The 22,742-nt window shown below is 46.1% G+C and overlaps 1 protein-coding gene and 1 pseudogene across 2 annotated transcripts in view; both read right to left on the bottom strand.

The window, feature by feature from the left end:
* NFAM1 (NFAT activating protein with ITAM motif 1) overlaps positions 1 to 14,776 on the bottom strand; it is a 77,418-nt gene extending 62,642 nt beyond the window's left edge. Inside the window, exon 1 of the mRNA XM_081059583.1 lies at positions 14,651 to 14,776. The gene's annotated coding sequence lies outside the window, so the exon portion shown is untranslated. The remainder of the gene's footprint in view (positions 1 to 14,650) is intronic.
* A 5,071-nt stretch (positions 14,777 to 19,847) lies between these two features.
* Positions 19,848 to 20,510, bottom strand: LOC308502456 (DAZ-associated protein 2-like; annotated as a pseudogene). The gene has a single exon. The product of its transcript is annotated as a DAZ-associated protein 2-like (transcript).
* Positions 20,511 to 22,742: the final 2,232 nt, after the last annotated feature.

The following is a 22,742-nucleotide window of genomic DNA, read 5'->3' as shown; positions in this document are numbered from 1 at the left end:
ACCTGTAATTTTAGAAGAAAATATTGCTAACAATTTAAAAAATTGGGGATACATAATAATATCTCATAGAATAATATTGCATGAAAACAGTTTGGGAAATGGTGTTTTCACACAAATCCAATGAGTGTTAAGAGTATGAAAAATGTTTCCTTTGCCTCCAAAGTTTAAAACAAATCAAATCAAGAAGACAGTGGACATGGTCTAGGAAAAACACCCTACAGGTTGGTCAGGAGAGTCCAGGCAACTCATTCCATTTCTCCAGGCCTTGATCTTGCTCCCCAAAGTCCAGGGTGCAGCTCACCCCGAGATCTGTGACCTACTCTTTCCCCCAGCATTCTGTCCAGCCCCCTCGCCTCAGTAGAGAAAAGCCCCTTAAATTACCAACCCCCTTTCTGTTTGAAGTCAGCCCCCTGCACAGCTACAAGGCTGCTCCCCGTGGGCTGAACACAGTTTTGCTAAATGAATCAATGACCCCAGAAAGCACATAGCAATTACTGCGATGTGGTGTTTGCTGGTGTGGAATAAAGGAACAGGCATCTAAAGCACTGCCTCTAAAGGGAACGTACGTCACACATTTATTAAGCTACTTCAGCTTCTTATCTTTTATCCACCCACTAATGTACTTATGAACATCTTAGTTTGGGCTGACTTGCAGAGTTCACTAGGAGCACAGGGAAGAGGGGTAGTGGGAGGTGAAAAACCCACCCTGCTATATATGTGCTTCTACTGACACCAAAGGTTTCTTGTGAAACTGACTAGGATCCTAGCCTCCGCTGGCCACAAGGATAATAAAGTAGTGCCTGCTCTGGCTAACAAAGGCACTTGAGGAGCTGTCTTTAATAGGAAAATGAGCCAACTACTGACCAAGTCCCAAATAAATGTTGATTTCCCATTGTTTCTGGTCTGTGTCTAATTCTGCAGGCATGTATTAGAACAAACCAGCAGACACAAAACCCCCATCTTGCCCTTTCAAAAGCTGCAAAGGAGGAAAGGAATTAATTACAGTCAAAGTGGAACTGTGGGGACGCTCTATGGGGACAGCAGTAGGGGACCAGGAAGATCCACCCATATTTAGGACCAAACAGATGGCTTCAACCTTCCCTCTAAAACTTTAAATGTACTACCACCATTAAAAAAAAAACAAAAATCAAACCGAAGACAAAGCTGTCCCAGACATCCTAGAAGGGGCAGTAATGCAGGATGCGGCCACCTAGCAATTGATGGCTCATACAAAGAAGCACGTCTCAGCTGTGGCGTCCTGGCTGGGAGCACGTGTGCTAGGTCAGTGGGTCGCTTCCCCCACACAGCCTGGTATCCTCCTGCAGCTCACCCAGGCCCCCAGTTCACTGGAGAGAGCTGTGCTAAGTGGCTTCCACTACCCTTTCCAGAAGTCTCCCCATACAGTCAGGCAGAGAACAGTTCTTCAGCCAGAAGTATTCCCTTTGGAAGGAAATCCTGAGGCTGACGGAGCCTGACTGCACGGCCCGAGGGAACTAAAAGGCAGTCCCTCGAGGAAGTCGGCTTTCCTATCTCTGATCTGGGTGGCAGGGCGGGATGGAGACTAGCTCAATACTGAGGGCACCATCTCACAGCAGGGTGGACACACACCGGCTCCACTATTGCCACCAACCTGCAGGGACAGAGAGTGGGGCCTGTGCACACAGGTGCCAATGCATACCTGGCACATGGCGGATCCTTTCCAAGTGAGACAGGTTAGTTAGCATGTTGCTAGGTAGACAGGGGGGTCCCCAGTGGAATAAACAGAAAAACAGCCATATCCTGAAACTCCAGGCCCTGGAATGTCTCTTCCACCCCAGGACAGGGACATAAGAATAATCCTTAAGGTTAATTGATAATCTCAAATCCCTTCTGGCCGATGAAGGAGCAGATCTGATAGATAGGAGTGGGTTGGTTCGTTAATCCCTTCAGGATGAGCAAACAGGACAAACCTGATGGATGAATTCCATTAGAAGGCTCGGGCCTCCTTCCCCAAACAGGCAGGGGAAGGTATAAAAGTAAGAGCTGTTACCTCAATCATAGGGCACCCCCCCATTCGGGACCCCCTCCAGCTCAGGAGCTGCAACCTCTTCTCCTGCCGCCTCCAATAAACTCTCTTCCTTTACAACTCTGCCTCTCCCTAGTCCGTGTGCCCATTCTTTGGCTTCACAAGACACGACCCCAGCCCACACTCAGACACTGCCGGCAGATCCAATATCACCTACATCATTTGGGGGCTCGAGAGAAATATTCCCACTTCACAAGTATGCACTGATGTCAGCAGCAATGCCTCTGGCCAGATTTGGGGCGCTGCCTTCAGAGTGTAGGGGCCTATTTTGAGGTGTTCTTTACCTTCCTTTAAATAATTATTGGAGTATAATTTAGACCCCCGCTATATGTGCTTATTTCAAAGTGTACCATTTGGTAAAACTCTGATATATGTATATACTTATGAAACCAGAACAGGGCACACTTTTTACTATCCTCAATACTGGCAAGTTTTCATCTTTGAGAGGTGAATTTAATTTCTGGAAATATGCAGAAGTCATTATAACCCAGTCTGATTAATAAGGACATTGATCAAAATAAGTAATATCGTTTAGGACCAAAATTGAAACAACACTCAAACATGGCCACAAAGGAATTAATTTGCTGTGTGGCTCTGACTACCTCTGAGCTTTCTTTTTAATAGAAGTTCCAAAAGTTTTTCTCGATTACGGTATGACCAATGTAAATATTCTCAAGATCACTGATGAGGGTATAAAAGACAGTGTGTGTTTCATTGGGGAAAGTATTTGGTTGCTGTACTTCATATTTTACACATACTTCTACCTAATTTTGAAAAGCCTTCCAGGAACCAAATCTTCCAATCAGATATTCACTGACGTCTAAACTCCTGGGGTTTCAACACTGGCACAGCCCAGTCCTCTGTGACACTAACGGGATTAAATGTGATGTTTCCAGAACTCAGGCCTGCCCATGCTGAGAAGGCCCTTCACACCTCATGCTATAACGTAACTTTTCAAGTTGAAATACAAGTCCTTTTTACAGGACACTTTGTCCCAGGACCATACTATCTCAGTGAAGAGAGCCCTACCACGTGCCACTTGTTCAACACAAGCTCATCCCCATTCTACAGTGAGGGAACTGAGGCTCAGAGAGGTAAAGTAACTCTTCTAGAGTGGCACAGCAGACACGTAGGCCATCAAACCTGGACCATCCAGCTTCTGAGCCCGAGTGTGTCCCCTTGTGCTGCATCCCTCACAAAATAGCTCTCCATGAAGTGACGGCACCATTTCCAAGGGGGGAATGGGAGGCAGGAAGGATCCACAGTGACTCTCACAGACGTGCCCAGGTGGCGGGGGGTCCGTGGCACTCGGCACACGCACCTGACGCTGTCCTGAGCCAGGGGCTTCTAACCGTCTGTGGGTCACGGTCGTCTGAGACTCCAGTGAGGGCTCTGCAATGCTCTTCACAAACACGCACATGGGTGCAGCACACGGAACCTCACAAGACCCACAGATGGTGGAAAGGGATCCCAATCCCAAATGTGCCCTCTCCCCTCCCCCATCCTAGGAAAATGTCTCCTTATCCCAAGTTTGAGAATTTTTTACTCCTTAATCCCAATGAACAAAACGTTTGGAACAACAAATCCTTTTTTCCTTCGTGACCAAATGACCAGTACATCCTTGCCTCCTAGTTCCGCCCACCATCCCTCCCACCCCAACACAGAACACCCTGAAATTCTGAGAATAAACCTGTCTGAAACCCAAGGTTGGATCCCGGTAGGAAGCCAGTGCTGATCGCAGCTTGGCAGCACCTGAGATGGTCAAGGTGAGCATCCATTTAGGAAGGGTCTACTAGGTACCAGGGGCTTGGGATGCGGTGTGAGCAAAACAGACCCCTCCTCTTGTAGAGCTTCCACTCCAGCAGAGTCACAAAGAACAGACATAAAGAGCACTTCAACTTTGTTCCTAGAATGTGCGAAAGTGATAATCAAAGGAAAAGGGGCAGGTAGAAGGGAGTGGGCAGGGTCTAGAGGCTGCAGTGCAGGGAGATTTTAAGTCAGATGGTCAGGGTAGACCTGGGAAGAGATGACATTTAGGAAAAGACTTGGAGAAGGTGAGAGAGCTGGTCACATGGACAACTAGGAGAGGCGAGCACCCACTTTTTAAAGGGGCTTAAGGGCCCAGAACAGAATATGCTGGGTCCGTTCTCGTAGGCCAACATGGCTGGAAGGCAACAAGCAAGGTCACGGTCAGCAGATGAGCTCAGGGAGGTACGGGGACCAGTGGCACATCGAGAGGGGCTGTAGACATGTGAGGACGCTGGCATTTAGAGGGAAAGAAGGAGCCATTGCAAGGTACTGAAGAGGGCATCACTCTGGCTGCTGTGCTGAGAACACACGTTAGGAGACAAAAGGAGAAGCAGGGTGACAGGTTGAGGCGCGATGACACTATTCCAGGTGAGACCTGAAGTGGCTCTGACTAGTAGGCAGCAACAGAAGTGGTGAGAAGTGGACGGACCCTGCATTCATTTTAATGCAGAGTCAGTGGCATCTCGGGACAGACTGGCTCTGGGGGAAGAAAGGAGAAGAAAGGATGAGTGTCAGGGTTCGGGCCTGAGTGACACGGGGTGTTGCCATCACTGAGAGACGAGCAGGCCTACGGGCCAGATGAGATGTGTGGATGGGAACAGCCCGAGATGGACGTGCAAGAGGCACGCTGAGGCACCTGGGCAAGCGAGGGTGTTCAGGGGAGAGGTGCCAGCCAGAGATGGAGAGGGAGAGCTGTCAGGCATGATCAAAGCCATGAGAAATCGCTGCCAAAGGAGAGAAAAGATAAAATTAAAAAATTAATTTCTGGTTCATGCAGAAATGTTAATTTCACCCGAAGAGAGGAGATCATGAATATATTCATTAGGACTTCACAGAAATTCAAGTTATCACGTAGAAATTTGGTGCAAGCTGGAATAGAGTAGGTGATACTCTGAGCTCTCAGTTGGGCCTCTCTCCCTTGATCCTATTCTGATTTGTATTGAAATAGGATAAAAACATTATGTAGCGTCTTAGGTTGTCTTAGCTGCTGGGCTTAGCTACTTTATTCGGCTTAGAATTATGCTGGCTTCTCCAAAAAACCAGAAAGTCTGTAAAATTTTTGACGTGGAATCAGGAAAGATGAACATAATCTATTTTAAGATAAAAACTTGGTTCTGAATGTTAGTGGCTATCTTATTTCAGAACTTCCACCGACGTAGCACTTAATGGTTTACACCTGTGATCGGATTTGGTGCTGACAACACCCAAGTAGGAAAGCGTCATCCACGAGTGCTGAGGGGGAACCTTTCCACGCTCACAGAATGGATGCCTGCCCCATTTCCCCACACTGGGTGCAAAGCGGGGGATTAACAACCTGTCAGGCTCTCGCCGGGCCCTCTGGCTCCTGCCAGCTCTGAATTTCCCCTTTGTATGGTTCTTCTCGATTAAAAAGGAGTACCAGATTGACTTGAGGAGGGTCAGAAAGGATGGAGAAAGTCTGAGGAAGAAGCGAAAACGAAGGGAAGCATCAAGAGAAAAGAGCGAACATTCACCTGACAAAATGAAGGGAGAAACAAAGACGGGGCAGGAAGAGCAGCCCTTAAACTCCCATCGCTCAAGACCGCATGGATCCCCAGTGCTGCACTTCGGCACATAATTAAAAGATTTTACACTTTGAAGGGTAAAATCCACCTGCTGTCCTACCCCCCATCACGCAGATCCCTTCCCCAGACACGACGAGCACAGTGCGGGATGGTGCACACAGGCCTTCAAACACTAGGGACCCTGCAGACCTGGCGCCATCAGAGCTTCAGCTTCTAGGTCACCCTCCTGGTATGTCCTGGTCTCGTCGTCTTTGACCCCATTTCCCTGTCCATGAAAATTAGCCTCCATTTTACCACTAAGGAATACTAGTTATTTTATGAATATATACACAGCCCAGAAGCTTCTATGGCCTATTTTAAAACTCCAGAGAGAGTAGCCTCCACTTTGAACTATTCAACTTACATCAAAGCTGGAGGGTATCTTAAAATGGACCCTCGATTAGAAAAAGAAGAAATGCTAAGATTTCCTGCATATTTACTGGTCAGACATAAGAGACACTTTACAGGAGCTGGACTTCGAGTATATCTGCACAAGGGTCCCAAGACCTGGGTTATCGTGCTGGGGCTGCCGATTAGCTGGGTGACCTTGGAGAAATCCTTCATCCCCGTCAGGTGGTGACGCAGATGTCACTGGCCTGTCTCAAAGAGATGCTGTGATCCCCTGGGAAAATTCTCTCACTCAGTAACTATTTGTTAAATCATGCACGTGGAAATGCTAAGTTGTAAAGTGCTAACCAAATGAAAGATACTGTTACTTTTCAGAAGGCAATGAACATTTAATTCTATTGTATCCAAGATCTCAAAAGCTTAAACCCCTCTGAGTTGTCAGGGCGGGAGAGGACAGCTATGTACAAAGTCCTAAGTGGGGCTTTAGGTTGCCAGTTTTCAAAAGAAATAAGGCAAAGAAAAGAAAAAGAAATAAGGAACAAAGATTTAGTGGGTGACTACTACGTGTTTTCCACTGTCCCTTTGTCTGCGTTGATCACTGTAACCCCAGCACTTTGAAAGGTACCTGACACAAACTGTATTCAAGAAAGAAAAAAAAAAGATGGTTCAAGTATGATATCCATTCATGTGCAGTTCATTTCGAGAAATGTTAAAATGTGAAAAAAAATAGGCATTTTACAATCAATGAAATACAGGCATTCAATAAATATTTCTGAGTGAATAAACATTCTCACATAAATTGCATTGTATCTTATGTTCCCATCTAACTAAAACCAAGCTACCTGAGGGCAGAGAGTATGTACTATGCTTCTATGTGACAGCACAAGAGACCTTCAGAATGTGTGCTCTGGTGATGGCAACAGTGGATATTCTGAAAATCTAAATTAAGGAGAAGAAAATAATTATCCCAGAAAGTGGGATACCTGTCTCTATTATTTGGGCAAAACCAGAAGCAAAAAGGGTCAGGCGAATGAAGAGTTACAGTTAGTATTTAACAGGTACATGTTTCAGTGTGGGAACATGGAAAAGTTCTGGAGATAAATGGCAGTGACAGTTGTACAATAATGCAAATGTACCTAATGCCACTGAACCGTACACTTTAAAATGGTTAAAACGGTCGATTTTATGCTATGGATATTTTATCACTATAATAAAAAAAAATAACGACAAGCAAAGGCTACAAACTTTGTGTCTCTAGCACAAAGAGATTGACAAAAATCAAACAATGTCCCTTCCTTCACTCGCTGCACGGTTTTTTGTTTTAGAAAATAGTTATCTTTCATTAAAATATGCTACTTGTGTTAATATCTAATGGACATTATTATTTTCAAGTGCATTAATACATTTTTTTTCCTCAGCTTTACTTCGATAGATATATAATCCACATCAGCCAAAGCTCTCTGGGGTCCTCGATTTTTATGAGTCTAAAGAGGTCCTGAGACCCAAAGGCTTGGGAACTGCTGGTTTAGTGGAAGAGAGAAAGCAGCACATAGAGAAGTAACTAATCAGGAACTGTCCAGTGCCACGAGTATACACGAACGAACGGAAAGGGAAAGTCAGCAAGAAGCTGAGGAAGCCGCCAGCCTGTAGAGCCTGAAGGCCCGGCAGGGGTCCCCCGCCTGAGGCAACGCCAACCTGCTTCCCTCCTATACAGGCATCGTTTTATATTTCTATAAATCTCTTAAAGTCTGATTCTAGAGGGAGGACTTTGTGTGTGTGTGTGTGTGTATGTGTGAGTAGATATACATACATATACGTATCTCTGTACACATAAGCACTGTTACTTTTTTACAATTATTGCATGTTATTTTTATAATTTAAAAAATGACATCTTTTCCCCCAAAATCCTGGCTCTTGCAGGCAGTGCCCTGCCAGGTTATATTTCTGGCTCCTAGCTTTGGCTTCACTCCCTGGATTCCAATTAAAGCTCCTTTCCTTTCTGGCACTGCCCACAACCCCCCCATCTGGAGCTGGCCCTCACACCCAGGTCCTATCCCAACAGCCCAACCCGACACCTAACTGCTCCTGCGCCCCCCTCTAACCTGGCCTCCATGCCCCTGCCCCCGATGTCTATGTAAAACAGATCCACTATGAGCCACTTTCCTTCAGGGAAACTTCCCAGGTTTCCATTGCCTATGAAATAAAAGCCAAACTCTCTGGCATGGCAATAAAGGCCCTTTGCAAAACTTGGCCCATTTCCCTGCCCACTTCCGGCCTCTCCCGTCCCGTTACCTGTGCTCCAGCCATACCAACTGGTCATGGTTCCACACACTTTAGGCCTTTTTGTCCTTTTGCTTTGCTCAAGGAGCCTGGAATACGACTCACTTGTCCTTATCCACCCTTACCTCCCCTCCTACTGGCCCCAGGCCAACAAATGCTTAACTTTCCAAGCCTGTGTAAAACTCCTTCCGGAGGCATCCCCTGCTTGCTCTGTGCTCCTTGGCACTCTGTACAAACCTTTATCATGGTCCATTCCAGGAGTCAACCAGTGATGGGCCCCTGGTTCTCGTGTGGCCTGCGAGCTTCGTGTGGTTTGTACATTGTTAAATGGGTGAACAAAAATCACAGGGAGAAAATTTCATGGCACATGAAAATCATACGAAATGTCCATTTCAGTGTCCAAAAGTGAAGCTGTGCTCTCATGTTTAGTTACATATTGTCTATGACTGCTTTTCATGCTACAGTGACAGAACTGAATACTTTCAACAGAGACATATGACTGCAAAGCCTAAAATGTTTATTATCTGGCTTTTCACAGACAAAGTCTGCCAACTCCTGGTTTACCCTATTTAGGTATGTATATGTCAGTTTTCAATGAAACAGTAAGCCCACAGAAACAAGAATACATTGTATTTAGTGAGCAAATGCCTGGCTGTTCAGCAATGGAAATGTATTCTTGGAAGGGAGAACCGGGTCCTGATTCATGGAGAAAACTGCCAGAGAAGAAAGGCCAAAGTCAGGTGTGACGGGTCGGGACGTTAGCATTTTTTTCATGAAGTGGAGAGTAAATATGGCACAATCTCAATTCTACTCACTGTTCCTACTGCTGAAGGATGAAAATTGAGATATAAATAAATACTTAAAAGGAAAGTTGGTTCTCACAAAAAATTTCCAGGCCCACAATCCCACCGGTCTTATCCTGACACAGGCTCTTATATAGTAAGTACCGTGTTTCCGTGAAAATAAGTCCTCGCCAGACAATCAGCTCTAACGCGTCTTTTGGAGCAAAAATTATGTAAGACCCGGTCATATAAGACCTGGTCTTATAGTAAAATAAGTAAAATAAGACCAGATCTTATATTAATTTTTGCTCTAAGACACATTAGAGCAAAATGTGTCTTAGACTGTCTGGGTAGGTCTTATTCACAGGGAAACATGGTAAGAGGCTACAATTACCTAAGACTTTACTTAAGACACATGCAGGCTACTTCCTCTTTTGTCATATCTAAAGAGCTGTTTAGTTTCCAAAGTCCCCATAATTGGCTCCCACCCTGTCCCTCCAACCCCAAATAGGAATTCTCTCCCCATAGCCAAGTCTTCCTCACTCTGCCCTGGGCACCTGTCTCCTGCCAAGGCCACCTATCAAACGCTAAGCATTCTTGAAGACCCACCTCAACCCCTTCCTCCTTCCTTGAAGATACTGACTCCTCTAAATTGCAAGGACATGTACAGAAACAAGGCCATTACCTGTGCTATATACCTTTTGGCACTTGATAAAAGTTTTGAAACCTAGTGGCCATAATGGAACCATACACTTTTTGTGAAAGAAAGCATCATCTAACCCGATTTGTGCATCCCACACTGGCCGAGACGCTCAGCAAATGCTTTAAGGTTCGTTGAGTTGGGGGGATTGAAAAGAAGAGTAGCTAAGATTAGATAAGAACCTTCAACTTGTAATACGTGCAGAACTAAAGTAAATTCCATAATATACATGGGATACTAATGGCACGTCACTGGATCAGCAAGGGGTTTAGGGTACAGTTATGTCTGAAATCATCAGTGAACGCTGGAGAGGTTTTTAAGATACAGAAGTAGGATAGATATTGCAGATCGAAGGTACAAAAGCACAACACAGCAATCCTTGATCCTTTCCTAGGCCTGTGTGGGAGGTAATAAGAAATTGTATTAAACTGTTAACAATTATTAAGGGCTTTACATGGATTAATTAACTTAATTTTCACAATAACCCTAAGAGGCTACCATCCCATTTTATAGATGCGAACATTGAGGCACCGAGAGAATAAGAGTGACTTGTCACAACCACAGAGGTTATCAGTATCAGAACCAGGATTTGAACCCAAGGCACAGGGCACAGGGTGTGAGGTAAAAATCCATTTTCCACACACATTTTTATGAGGTTAGTCCTAGGAGAGGAATAATAGTGGAGAAATCTTTTAAAAAACTCAACCTCAGATTATTTCTTTACATGCGGCATTGATCTTTTTTTTTTTTTTAAAGATTTTTATTGGGGAAGGGAAACAGGACTTTATTGGGGAACAGTGTGTACTTCCAGGACTTTTTTCCAAGTCAAGTTGTTGTCCTTTCAATCTTAGTTGTGGAGGGCGCTGTTCAGCTTCAAGTTGTTGTCCTTTCCGTCTTAGGACATTGATCATTTTTGAAACAAGCAATCTCCATTTAATATTTGTCTTCTCGAAAACAGCTTGGGTTTTTAGAAAACCTTCAGTACACTGGACCCAAATGTCCATCAATAGGGGACCACCAGCCATGAAATGGAACATCGCTGTCCCTTTGAGATGTATATGTCTCCCACAACTGAGGAGTGTCACTGTCAGGGACCTGAAGGCCATTCAATTGAAATGTCATCAGCAGGAGGGACAGGACCCCTGCCCCCTAGTCTCTGTGGGAGGCGGAAACCTAACTTCCATAATTGCCAATTAGCAGACACAGCTGATCTAATCCCATTGACACTGACCAACCCTCTTACTCACTTTTGCTAATTTTTCACTTCTCTGACTCACTCCCCTGAATACTCCCTTATTCTCTCTTTAAAATGCCTGGTCACCTCTGCACAAGTCAGAATGGACCTCAGCTCTGTCCCAGATGCAGTGGTTACAGAATAAAATCTGGTTTTACCACATTCACTAATGTCCGGCTTTGTCTTTGACACGTGCTCACCAAGATACACTGTGGAAAGTACAAGATGCAAGATGTGCGCCTGCGTGGCTGGGGCAGCGTGGGAGAGACCACGTTTCACCAGGTGTCCTCCGTGCTTGTCAGTTGTGGAGCTTACATAATCCTTTTTTTAAAAGAAAGAAAAACATGCTCAACCATGCTTTTCAAAATCAAGCACGAGTACTGTAACAATTTTAGGTAATATTTATGGTACACCAGGCACGATTCTAACTGCTTTATCTGATTAACTCATTCCACCCCCAAGGCTTCTTTGGAGTGGAATCTTATTGTGCCCATTTTACAGACTAGGACCCGAGGCACAGAAAAGTTGAGTAGCTTGCTCAAGATCACAGAACTAGTGAGTGGTTAGGCAGGTCCAAACTCCACACTCTCTGGCAGAGCAAGTCTGTTCATAAAGACATGGGGACAGTGTCTATAGCAACTGGTAACAAATTTGTTCATATTTGAAAAAATAAAGTACTGCACTGAGCACATAATCATTTTAAACCAAATATAAAACATTCATCACTTCCATAAGGGTTTTCTAAACAAAGAGAATGAAAGAAAAAATATGTACAGGGGAAGAGGGATGGGAAAAGACAGAAAGATTGAGGGAGGGGGAGAGGAAAAGACGCCATGGAGAGAGAGAAGGAGAGACAGACAAGCACACAGGTTGCCCTCACATGTTTCCTGTTTAAGATTTCAATAATTTATCTTTCTACCAAAAGAAAACAAAAACCCAAATTCACAGGAACTGGATAAATTTGGCATTTAAACACACATGCTTCCTTTTTTATAATTAGATGTATCTTTAATTATAAATTTTCTTAAATGAACAGAAGTAACCCATAAAACCAACTCCAGCTTCCAAAATAAACCAACCTTTACCTTACAGGTGGGAGTCTTCCGGCCTTCCCAAAAGTTAAAATCCTGTAACTCTCTCCCTTATGTTCTTATGAGTAACACATTTTGGAGCATTTCTGATTACTCATTTCAACAGGTGCAAAAAAGCCTGGGCGATACCAGGACTAAATATACAAACTTCCTCAAGGAGGGTGGGCATCTGGAAGACGGAAACTACAGACATAGCAGATTTCTTCTGAGCTGTGTAGGTTACACTACCCCCTTTATAAAACTCTTAGACATGCTCTTTCGGAACAGTCTATGGAACGACAAGCAAATGGGTGTCTCCCATTTCATGTTTCACCATTGTACTTACTGGCTCTTACAAATTCAAGAACATTTTAAAACAGTTATATCTCTCGTGGATGTTTTTATTTTGGCAGTTTCTTTCAGAGGTCAAGCTGATAATAGTAATAATACAACAGCTGCAATATATTGAGCACACTATTATATCAAAACTAAATATTGTATATGTACTACTTTATTTAATCCTACATTTTAGATATTTAGTTCAATTATAAAAATATTTATGCATTGTAAGTCGATGGCAAAATATAAATCTTCAAATGAAATTTATGAAGCTTACAATAATTTGAAATATTCTTAAGCTTAAAATACATCACACCAAGAAGTTTACAAAGCAATAAAAAATGTAACCTTTGAACATTGTATGTTTTCATCCACATAGTGAAATAGAAGAGTTTTGACTGTTTAGGTAAATAATACGTCCAACAGGCTAAAGCAGCATTAATAAGTTTCTATGTACGGTCTCCTTTTTCATTGAATAATTTTTTAAAGTTATTTTTTATCTATACCATTTGTTTTATGGCAGACACTGAGCCAAGCACCCTACTAGCATTATCTCATTGATTAAATGATTCAATACAAGCAAAGTTCTAAGAACTGTACTGACATAGCAGGTGCTCAATAAACGCTGTCTATTACGACCTCACGTTACCTTCCGACCGAGGGAAGGGTTACTATGACCCACTATAAATGAGGACATAGCCTTCAGTTCAGTGACCAGCTTGTCCGTGGCAGAGCCCAGCAGGGGGCAGGTTTGTTCCTTCCTACACGGCCACTGCTCCTTGCACACAGATTTCAGAACATTCTTGGAAAGGTTTGGTAGTTCGTCAAAAAAAAAAAAAATGCACTGAATTTGTAAGCCCAGTTCAGACACAGGGCACAATGTAGACTCCGGGGGGACTGGAGAATACCATGGGGACCGGAGGAGATCCGAGGGAGAGGGCACAAATACGGGGTGCAGAGACAGCCAGCAAACAAACGAAAGCTGCTTCTACCTCGCACAGCTTCCTGAGACGGCTCCTCCGACACACATTTGCTGACAGCCAGCTCCGTGCCAGGCCCGGTACTAACAATGGGGAATCAGACTAAGGTGGGTAAGTCAGAGGTGCCGACAGACCAAAGACAAAAAGTAACTGCACACGGGGGTAAGTGAAGGAAACAAAGAGGGTGCAGAGTTAGCGACCCATAGGGTTACACCTTCCGATGTCCAGGAAGCAGCTTCTTAGAGCTCCCCTATTTTCCAAGTCAATGTTTGATAACCGAAGCCTACGGACAGGAGAAGCTCCCAAGGCACAGTACAGTGGCAAGGATGTTCTTTAGTCTTTGACCCCGAAGTGGTCCTTGACCCAAAAACGTTTGGAAGCCCCCACCGAAGTGGATGCGTATTTCTCTCCATTTTCTCACACCGGGGCGCGGGTGGGTACAGGGCCCTTCTGCCCTTTCCTCTTTAATTAAGGCCAAGCCAATAGCAGCCGAGTGCGAAGGGAACGCGGCTTCGGAAGGAGCGGGACTCCCGCTCGGGTGGTGCGGGCCCGGGTCCCGCTCGGCGGCCGGGAGGACCGCGGGCAGGGCTCCAGTACCGCGGGGAGCCGACAGGGGGTGCTGCCGTCTTCCCCCGGGGTCGTCGCCGCGCGGGGCTGCGCACTCGGGGTGGCCGCGCCGTCCCACGCCCCTCGCCGCGGCTTTCCCTGTTCTGCTCTCATTCCCCCTCGACCCCGCAGCGCCCGCCTCGTCCTTGCACGCGGCCCGCCGCCTGCGCCGCCCAAGCCGCTCGCGAGGGACCGACTTCAGGGTCTGCGGAGCGGCGGGGTCTCCCTCCAACTCCCCCCAAAAGCCTCCAACAGACGCCGCCCCACCGCCCTCATTTCAGGAAGCACTTTCGCCAAAACACGTCGCACAAGACGCGCCCCGCTCCGAAGGGGTTCTAGAAGGAGCGAGGCTGGGGTGGGGGCGCCTCCACACCCACGCCCCCCCCCCCGCAGCCCGGGAGCGCGTGGCGCCCGCAGGCCCGTCCTCCCGCCGGCTCGGGCCCCCCCACTTCCCGCCCCCCCCAACTTCCCGGCCCCCCCCGCCCCCCCCCTTCCCGGCTTGGAAGCAAATCTGAGTCACGAAACCATCCAAAGGAAGGCGGGGGCTGGTGGGTGGCGGAAGAATCGAGTCGAATTGCGAGAAGCATTTCCCCCACCCGCCTGCCCCTGGCTGCGGGATTGGATAAATTGCTCACCTCTGTGGACACAGTGGCGACACGAGCGGCTTGGATGACATTTTTTCTGGAGCCCATGTGAGGTCCTCTGACCCTCTGTGCCGCCTTCAGCCTGGAGACTTCTGCAGACTCTAAAATGGAGACTGAGCGGCGATTTCACCTGAGGAGGAATTCCGAGACACGGAGCAGGAGCCCAGTGGAAGGAGCGTGCTTGAAACGCAGCTGGCGGTAGTTACTGCACGTGTGCGTCGCTGGCTAAGGCGATCAGAGTGGACGGGACCCAGTCAGGGCACTGTGATGGCGAGAAGCATGAGAGAACGGAGCCGCACTCGTGGGTGCTCAGTCCTGGTTGAATGAATGAAGCCGGCTGGGTGGAGCACCTCACATCTAGTCCCTAGGGCACTGGGGGGACCTGTAGGAGGGAGATTCCAAAAAAAAAAGACGAGGCGCCAAGGCCACACATGACCTCCCTCACGACGTTGACCGAACCTGCCCTGCTATGCCCGAGGCAGAAATGATGACCACCCCGACCTGCGCCAGTCTGTTTCATTACTAAACATGAATTTAGTGAGGCCCCGCTTTAGGCCCAGCAAGGAAACCCAGATGCAGCACGGTGTAATCACTGGCATCGTCATAGCAACCATAAACCTAACTTTTCCCTAAACCTCCTGTCTTAGATTGGTTCCCAGGAAACAGAAGCGGAGTCTTCAAGATGTTCATGCACAACCCTTGTTGGGCAGCGCCCTCAGGAACCATCCCATGAGCCAGTAAGAAAAGCTGGACTGTCCAGAAATTGTACTTTGATACAGCTGGGAGCCTTAGCCAACTTCACAGGGAGCTCAGGAGCTGGGGCCATCCTTCAGAGTTGCCCTGAATTAAGGTAAGGGAGCCAGCCCATTGTACCCATGTATGGACTGGTCCATGGCAGAGGAGAGCATAATCTTAGGCATGGCAGCTCCTCCCTTTAGGGATGGGAGTCTCAGGCAAGAACTCGGCTGTGAGCTGTCACAGTGACACTCCCTGGCAGCTGAAGACATGGCACCTCAGCCCTGGCAGGATTCTGGGTGGTGCACCATGGCACCCACTACAGTCGTCGAGGGCAGGCAGCCTGTTTCATTCTCCTCTGCTCTCTGCACATCTGATTTTTCCCCCTGCTACTTAGGCTGCAGGGGTGGGTGATGGTCATACCCACAGCTCCATTCTAAACACAAGCCCCACCGAAAAAACTAACAAGCCAGTTTTAAAAAGCACAAACGACTTGACATTTCTCCAAAGAAGATATGGCCAATAAGCACAAGGAAAAGTGCTCAACATCATGAGTAATTGTGGAAATACAAATCAAAACCACACAAGGTACCATCTGCACCTCCTAGGATGGTTATAACTAGAAATACAGAAAATAACAAGCATTGTTGAGGATGTGGAGAAATCGGAACCCTGTGTATTACTGGTGGGGTTGTAAAATGGTGCAGCCCCTGTGGAAAATAGTTTGGCTGTTTCTCAAAAGGTTAAACACAGAACAACCACTTGACCCAGCAATGCTCCTCCCAGGTGTATATCCGGAACTATTGAAAGCAAGGATTCAGACAGATGGACTCGTAAACCAATGTTTGTAGTTGCATTATTTACAATAGCCAGGACAGCTTTGGTTTGCGCAAGAAATACTGCTTGTACACATATCTTGACGCACACGTACACCAGTTTCTCTGGGTTTTATACATAGGACAGGAACTATTAGTTTACAGAGTATCAATCTTTAGCTTTAACAGTTGATGCCAAATTCTTTCAAGTGTGCCAACTTATACACCCCTTCAGTAGTTCCAATTGCTCCACATACTACTCAATACCCGGTATTACCAGACTTTCTAACTTTTCCCAATCGTACGGGAAACGGTATGAACCAGTGAAGTAAACAGAAAAACTCTAGGTATTGGAACAGAGGGAATTTAATAAAGGAACCTTAAATAAGGACCATGTTGCACAGAGGAGCAAACTAAGAAAAACTGCAAGATTCGTCCTTGCAAGAAGCTGACACAGCTCCTGGGACTGGAGCCACGGTAGAGGTCTCCTCCATCACAGGCTGCTGGGAGCTGACTGAGGAGCAACTGACGTTTCGGGGTAGCACAGAAGGGGGTCCTCCTTGGTGCCCATTAGAATAATGCTGGAGGTACTCTCACTGTTTCTGGTACCTTCGCTCTAGCCTCCGAGAGCACCTCTTTCTAACCTCTGGCTCAATGAACTTTTACTGTTTATTCCTAACCATTTCCTGTCCTCATCTGGACAGCACACACCAGTACCACTCACCCAGGTCAGAGCCCTGCAGTCACCCCGAGGCCCTCCTCTGCCAAATTCCTCTCCACTCCTCAGCCGGTTCTATCTGTGCCCTCTCCTTCTTGTCATTATGGACTGCCCAGTGAAAGGGACAGCGTCTCTCTGGTCCAGCTCCCAGCACAAGCCACCTGCTCAGGAAATGTTTCTTTGATGAATCTGACAACATAAGGGTTGGGGACAGATGAACCACAAGGTCCCCTCCAGTTAGACATCAGGCACAAAGAGAGAGAGGCTTCCCTTTCTACCACGACGCAACAGGAGGACAGTGTGACTGTGCCGAGTGTGGTTGTACCGGGTGTTGAACTAAAATGTTTTCATACCTGATGGTAAAGAGCCTCTGTGCGCCCTTCCCCGGGGGCTCCATGGGGCCCTCCTCAGCAACAAGGGGTCAATGGGACCCGAGCCTGGAGAGCAATGGCCGTTTGAATATCACTCTGAAGGGTGAGTTTAGGAGGAGAGTTGGCCTCACTGAGTCAAGATCTGTTGGTTTGGGTGAACTTCATTTTGTGACCTTTTTGTTTTTAAGGAGGGCGCAGCTCACCGTGACCCATGTGGGGATCGAACCAGCAACCTTGGTTTATTAGCACCCGCTCTAACCAACTGAGCTAACCGGCCACCCCTATTTTGTGACTTTTAAGGTCTAATTGAAATGAGATGAAAACCCAGGGTCCCTGATCAAAAGAACTTAAAGAGCAGCTGTGGACATTCTCAGAAAGGCCTGCTACTTAGCCCCTCGACAAAGAGCTTTTGTTGGTTGAGAAGAAAGATAGAACCATCATTTTCCTCCACCACCTCAGTCACCTTAGGACTCTGAGGAAAACAGGTTAGGCGCACTGCCGCGGGGTGTGATGGGGCAAGAGGAGGGAACAGCTAGCTTGCCAGAGGGTGCTTAGGCCACTGTGCCTTATGCCAGTAAGACAGGGCGGGTGGCAGGCACTGCCTGAGGACAGTTGAGTATGGAGAGCTCTTATGACTATGCGTGACACCCTGGGGACTGGGTGTCAGCAAATGGCTTTTAGTAAATTCCAGCGTGTTTGCCCAGCTGCCCTGGAGGCTGTCACTCACCCTAAAGCCACTGGCACCGGGACCAGGCAAACCACAGGGACCCAGCATTTCTGTCCATTTGTCACCTTCAGGCATTCAATGTCCTCCCCTGTCCCCACAGGCTCACCAGCCCCTCCTTCAGTCCCATCAAGCTAGGCCATCACCAGGTGGCTTCATTTCTGGCCACACACTATGTTCCCGCCTCAGCACAGGCATTCTGGAACCGGCGCCCAACTCAAGAGGATCTGCTCAGTCCTTTGTTTCTCTTCTTTTTAATCTCTGAATACTTCGGTGTGTGTTTCTTCAAATCAAGGACATTCTCTTACATGACCACAAAGCAAATGTGTCAAAATTGGGAAATTAACATTTGATAAAACAGTTATCCAACCCACAGACTTTATTCAGATTTCACCTGTCCTCCTCGTTCTCTGTAACACGAATGTTTCAGGTCCAGGATCCAATCCAAGGTCACCTGTTACCTTTCAGTTGTCCCGTCTCTTCAACCTTCCTTTTTTATTTTTTATTTTTGTTGAGGTGTAATGCAACTTCGTCACTTTATTCAAATCTTCAAAATAGTCTTTATTCTACATTTTTAGTATAAAAAAATCCACAAATTAAGTGCTCCACAGTGTAGAGAGAGACATACAACGCTGAACTTCCATAACAGTCAATGGTACAGTCAAACATCACATGTACAGAACATGAAATTTAGATGAACTGAAATTATAAAATAAAGTCCAATTGCTGAAAACAAAAATCAAGATGTTAAGGATCCCTGAAATATTCTTAACCCTAATGAGCCTTCACTGGGCTCAAGTCATTTTGTAGTGGGCCACTCACAATATTACCCCATTAACCAGCTTAGGAATTCCGGGGAACCATGAGGGGCTGCATGAGACGCTTGGACAGTAAAAGGTAACCAATTTTTTTTATCTGAAAATTCCCCTTAATTTGGCTCTGAAGTCATCAGGCTTCTGAAATGCATCCTCCTCCTTGCCCTCCTCTCCCCCATTCTAAACAAACCATTGTTTATAGTACAGTTTGCTATCCTTTGTTCAAACAAGCTGAGTTTTTCTGGCACCAAAGCAAATTTGGGTTTGATTCATGTATGAAAAGACAACCTAGAAGGAGGGTCCGAAAGGCACCCTCCACTTTTGCTTGAGGAAATGCAAAAGCAGAAGTAATGGGTCTGATTGGGGCCTGGAGGGGGTTCAGAGGATCCTGGTGAAAGACTAGTTAAAAGATGACAAGTGGGAGAAGTGCAAGGAGAGAAGGAAATTAGTCTGACTGGCTTTCTGTCCTGCACCATTGATTCAATGGAGATTGGCGGGAGGGAATGGAAGACTAGGTTGAGGGTGAGATGTGGGACCAAGGATGGAAAGGAAAAGGCAGGTCACTAATGCGTTTCATTTATAACAAGTAATATAAATCAAAGACTTAAAGGGAGATTAAAGACCAATCAGAATAATTTGGCAACTTTAATTCTTAGGAAGATCAAAGTTCCCTCCAAACCTAATTTGATGTTTTATTACTAAAAGCAAAGACCAGTATGGTACAGTATTACTCCAGAGGAATTAAAGGAAGATCCTTAGGGCTGCTTTACCCACATTCATTTTATGAATGGATACCTCCCTGACCTCAAAATGCTTCAGGGAGGTACTGCTACCATTACACGGTTCCTTATTAAGTTCGAAAAGTGCCTGAAAGTTTGGCCACCAGAAAGACACCTCACCAACATGTGTCTAAACGGCAAGTTCAGGTTCATATGACTAAAGCAGTGACATTGTGAGAAGCGCTGAAGGTCATGTGATGTCTTTCTCGGCACAGAGGTGGCCTTGGTTCTTCACCAGATGGTATAGCCACCATCTGTGCCGCCCATGAAGTAGCTTCCCTTCCGCTGAGTTACGAGGACATTGGCTCCCTGCATGACTGCAAGCTGAGCCGCATCGGGAGGGCATCCAGGAGGCGGTGGAGGAATGCCGCCAGCAGTAGCCCCAGCTCCACATCTGGCGCCTGCATCATACGCTCCTTCCAGCAGCCCTGTGGAACCAGGTGGACAGATGGGGCCAACTGGATAATAAGCCATGGGGACTGTGGAACCTAAAGGTCCCACAGCCACAGATCGGGCCATGGGTAGATACAGGGAGGCGCAAGGAAATGCAGCCGACATGGTGGGGACGGTGGCAGCCCCGGGTGCACAAAGCTCCGACCACAGAGCTCTGAATAGGCAGGTGGAGCATCAGTACAGGGTGGAGTCTGAGAGAGATGCAAAGTCTGAGCGTTCACAGGATTGCCAGGAGGCTGCGCAGGGTAGGATGGCTGCGTTGGATATTGACCTTTGCTGTTCATGGTGGCTGCGGGCCTGGTTCAGTTTGGTGTCGCAGACAGTTATTTTTTTCGTCCTCTTCCTGTTCGTAGTCACTTCCGTGTCACCTCTTCAGCCTTCTTTTATCTGGATCAATCTTAGTGTTTCTCGGTCCTTCTCAACTTTGACATTTTGAAAAGATGGCGCCAGTTATTTTATAGAATGTCCCTTGATTTGGGTTCATCTGATATTTCATTAGGTTCAGGTTACACATAGGTGGCAGGAATATCCCAGACACTACACTGTGTTCTCATTGATCTTATCAGGTGGCACTTGACTGTGACTTGTTCCCATACTGGTGATGTGAATGTCAATCACCAAGTCCTGGGCAGATCCTCCAAGTTTCACTGTTGTAAGATTAATAGTTTCCCTTTGTAATTAATAACTAACCTGGGTGGAGATTGTTTGAAAATTATCATGTGAATATCCTGTTCCTTATAGTACATTGAGGGTTCTTGCTGGAATCAAATTACTAAAATGATTGCCTGATTGTGATTTTTAAACTCAATCATTCCTTCTGCATTTCTTAGTTAACATTTTACTGGAAGGGCCTTTTCTTCTCCCTTACTGACTTAGTTCTGTATATGGGTCCATGGATTCTGGTTTTATTCAGTGGGTGATAATCCATTACTATCATTACTTATTTTGGTGCTCAGATTGTCCCAGATTTGGCCAGTGGGAGCTCCTTCAAGCTGGTTTCTGTTCCTGTCATTCTTTGAGCACTGAGTTTTTGCTTCTGAAACAAGATGGTCCAGGCTTACTCTCCCGGCTCCAGCCCTGGACTGTTATTTTGCTAAGGACTCTTGATTCTTGTTGCTGGGGAGTGATATTAAAACCCGAGATCTGGAAGCTAGGCGTGCTCATTGCGACCGAGGTGTCATCATCGCTCTTGTCCTTTCAGTGGCCAGACTGGGGAAAATAGCCATTTCATATAATTCTTGCCTTTCACAATTTTATATTTGTAGCTCCTCTCTCTCACCATGAGAAGCCTGCCTCCCAACAAAATCAATATATTTACTCCTTTGCTCAATTCTGCAATGAACATAAATTTGCTTCAGAATTACCACACCCACACCACTATTAACCAAAAAACCTACTAACGTATTAAGTAAAATTTAAGTTTTCTTTGCAGTTCTTTTGGTCCTTTTATCTTCAGACTGAGGGGAGTGAAAATACTGTGGCTAAAAGCTACTTGGACTCTTTTCCATTTTTCTTTAATATGGTTGTTACCCATTTGATATACAGTTAAGTTTATTTGTTTCTGTTTGTTTCCAACTTTGAAGTTAAAAAAAATCCTTGGTGATTTAACCTTTGGCATTTTAATTATGATGTGTCTTGATGGGGGCCTCTCTGGGTACATCTTGTTTGGGACTCTGTCTATTTCATGCATAGGGCTGGGGAACTTTTCAGCCATTATTTCTTTAAATAGGTTTCTTGTCCCTTTCTCTCTCTTTTCTCCTTCTGGGATCTTTATGATTCGAATGTTGGTACGCTTGATGTTGTCCTAAAGGTCCCTTAAACTATCCTCATTTTTTTAAATTCTTTTTTTTCTTTTTGCTGTTCCGATTGGGTGTTTTTCACTACCTAGTCTTCCAAATTGGTGATTCAATCTGCTTCATCTAATCTATTGATTCCATAACATATATTCTTCATTTCAGTTATTGTATTCTCCATTTCTGACTGGTTCTTTTTGATGTCTTCTGTCTTTTTGTTGGAGTTCTCCCCGAGTTCATTAAGCATCCTTAAAACCAGTGCTTTGAATTCTGCATCTGGTAGATTGCTTATCTCTGTTTCATTTAGTTCTTTTCCTGGGGTTTTTGTCCTGGTCTTTCGTTTGGAACATATTTCTCAGTCTCCTCATTTTGGCTGTCTCTCTGTGTTTGCTTCTATGAATTAGGCAAAACAGCAACCTCTCTCGGTCGTGAAGGAGTGATCATGTGTAGCAGCTAACCCTTTGTAGATGTCATTGTCTATAACCCTTCCTCACCTGTGGAGGGTCCTCCATATCCCCAATTTATACATTCGTTCATTCACAACAAGTATTAAGGCTGGTTCGCGCCAGGGAACTTATGAGGACGCACGACACCGGTGGGAACATGGCGGATGCCGGCAGGGTGAACATTAACCATTAAACAGTCACCCCACCTTTAACCCTACAGTGCAAGCCAGTGAGCACCCAGGGGGTGTCCCGGGGCTGCTCCCCAGTCCTTTGCCAACTCCTGGGCCCGCAAGGGGCTGGGGGTGGCCATGGGCACTGCCCTGGGGATCCTGCCACCTGATGAGACAAGTAAAGAGTTAACAGGAGCGAGCTTGGGGGCTAACAGGAACAAGCTAACCAGCAACCGCTTGGCTCTGAATCCCCTGGCTAGCACT

This window comes from Rhinolophus hipposideros (assembly GCF_964194185.1).
Source record: "Rhinolophus hipposideros genome assembly, chromosome: 9".
Classification (NCBI taxonomy): Eukaryota; Metazoa; Chordata; class Mammalia; order Chiroptera; family Rhinolophidae; genus Rhinolophus; species Rhinolophus hipposideros.
This window is presented reverse-complemented; position numbering and strand designations above follow the sequence as displayed.